Source organism: Piliocolobus tephrosceles, chromosome 2 (assembly GCF_002776525.5).
Source record: "Piliocolobus tephrosceles isolate RC106 chromosome 2, ASM277652v3, whole genome shotgun sequence".
Lineage (NCBI taxonomy): Eukaryota > Metazoa > Chordata > Mammalia > Primates > Cercopithecidae > Piliocolobus > Piliocolobus tephrosceles.
This window is the reverse complement of record NC_045435.1, coordinates 140,371,377-140,374,197: the sequence shown is the minus strand read 5'-3', so window position 1 is coordinate 140,374,197 and position 2,821 is coordinate 140,371,377.

Genomic DNA, 2,821 nt, shown 5'->3' with positions numbered 1-2,821 from the left:
AAAAAAAGGTATTTACTATAGAACTTCTACATTTAAATTGTAATTTCTGCATCAAGGTAGTAACCTTGGGATACTCTACATTTATTAAGAAATAATTTTTGGCTGGGTGCTGTGGCTCATACCTGTAATCCCAGCACTTTGGGAGGCTGAGGCGGGTGGATCACAAAGTCAGGAGTTTGAGACCAGCCTGTCCTACATGGTGAAACCCTGTCTCTACTAAAAAGCACAAAAATTAGCCGGGCATGGTGGCGCACACCTATAATCTCAGCTCCTTGGGGGCTGAGACAGGAGAATCGCTTGAACCCGGGAGGCGGAGGTTGTGGTGAGCCGAGATCATGCCACTCACTCCATCCTGGGTGACAGAGTGAGACTCCGTTTCAAAAAAAGAAAGAAAGAGAGAGAGAGAGGAAGAAAGAAAAAAAGAAAGAAAGAAAGAAAGGAAGGAAGGAAGGAAGGAAGGAAGGAAGGAAGGAAGGAAGGAAGGAAGGAAGGAAAAGGATTTTTCAATGTTTGTTTAAAATAATTTTATAAATTCACGTAAGGACTCTCTCTATATATATATATTTTCTGAGGTGGAGTCTTACTCTGTCGCCCAGGCTGAAGTGCAGTGGTGCGATCTTGGCTCACTGCAACCTCCACCTCCCCAGCTTCAAGCGATTCTCCTGCCCCAGCCTCCCAAGTAGCTGGGACTACAGGGGTGCGCCACCACGCCTGGCTAATTTTTTGTTGTGTTTTTCTTGAAACGGAGTCTCACTCTGTGGCCCAGGCTGGAGGGTAGCAGCATGATCTCGGCTCACTACAACCTCTGCCTCCTGGATTCAAGGGATTCTCCCACCTCAGGCATCTGCCACCGTGCCCAGCTAATTTTTTGTATTTTTAATAGAGACAGCGTTTTGCCATATTGACCAGGTTAGTCTCGAACTCCTGACTTCAGGTGATCCGCCTGCCTTGACCTCTCAAAGTGCTGGGATTACAGGCATGAGCCATTGCGCCCAGACTAATTTCTGTATTTTTAGTAGAGATAGGGTTTCACCATGTTGGCAAGGCTGGTCTCGAATTCCTGACCTCAGGTGATTCACCCGCCTCAGCCTCCCAAAGTTCTGGGATTACAGACATGCGCTACCATGCCCAGCCAAGAAACCCGGTATTTTTAATTTGTGGTTTCATTGTTATAAAGTTTATTTTAGTCTCAAGTCATATGATTGATCTTATTTAGCTTTATAGTGCTCTTTATTCACCAAATGTGATCCCCAGGGACTTTTGGCTTCTTTCAAAAAGTAAGTCCACCCCAAAGTAATTCCAAGAATAGATTTTCCAGTATTGTCCGAATAATTCGCTGCTTAACACCAGAAGCTGGCACATAGTAGGTGCTTAAAAAAACTGTTAAACAAAGGAGTGACTTTCTCAAAAAGAAGTTCCAAAGTATTTTAAGAAATGACAACACTGTTGGAAAATCTCTCCAGGTGACTGCTTTGAAGAAACAACACGCGGTTGGTTCATCAAATTACTTTGATTAATCTTTTCAACAAATACTCATTGAGAACCAGGGCTTGCTACATAGTTTTTGGGGCCCAGTGCAAAATGAAAATGGAAAACTCCTTGTTCAGAAAGCAGGACAAAGTATTTTTCTTTTTTCTGCAGTCTCCTTCTCAATCTGTAATTATGTTTTATATTTGCTAGTCAATGTTGTGTTCCCTTGGGCATGTGGATATTCGCAGACCCTTGAAGGCATTGCAGACTCTGAGTTACTCCACAGGTGGACATAGTGCTCATCCTGGGCTCAGATTGTTGGTGGATGTGTGGGGGTGTAGAATGACGGCAGTAGTCACTGCGTAGGGGCAGGAGAGCATCCAGTGAGGTGGAACCAGGCTAGAGCCTAGACTTCAAACCCCTGGTGCATGCTCCATTGTTCCACTGGACTTCATTTACAAAACACAAATTCAAAAATAAATTATTAAGTATAAGAGGACAACTGCTGAACATTAAATCCCAAGCCCACAGCTCCCTTCTGAGTGCTCATGAAGGTGGTTCTGTTGAGAATCTACTACGTGCTACTCCCTAAGGGTACTATGTGAACGAGGCAAAGACTAGTGAACCTTTCTGCCTAACAGTGAAAGCAGACAAGAACACAGGAAATTACTCTGCACTGGGTAAGGGCATTGATGGGAGTACAGGCAAACCCTGTTAGCTTCAGTCCTGGGGTCAGGGAAAGAGGCTCAAACACAGAAACTGCTAGGTGAGACCTAATGTACAAAAAGGAATAAAACTAGAGAAAATGTGCAGATAGACGAAAGAGCACTCGAAGAACCAGGGGTAGAAGAGAATGGGACATTCCAGAAACTACAACTAACTGGCTAAAGTGGAAGGTGGGAACTTTCTCCATTATGTTAATGAGTTCCAACATTTTTTTAGGGCAATGAGAGCCATTTGGAGGGATTTAAGGCAGAGTGACTTGATCAGACTTGTGTTTATGTAAGATCACTCAAACTGCAATGGAAAGAATAAAAGTCCCAAAGGGCAGGATGAGAAAGTTTGGTAGGAAGACCCATCGAGGGCAAAGAGGAGGAAGCAGAGATTGGTTTGGGAATATATAGGAGGCACTAGGTTACTAGAGGGGCTTATATTGGGATAAGAAAGACCCAGGATATTAAAGATTGAGCCAAGAAGAATTCATTTCAATATCAACTGCTAGTAGGCTGGGTGCAGTGGCTCACACCTGTAATCCTAGCACTTTGGGAGGCCGAAGTGGGTAGATTGCTTGAGGTCAGGAGTTAAAGACCAGCCTGCCAACAAGACAGGAGAATTGCTTGAGCCCTAGGAC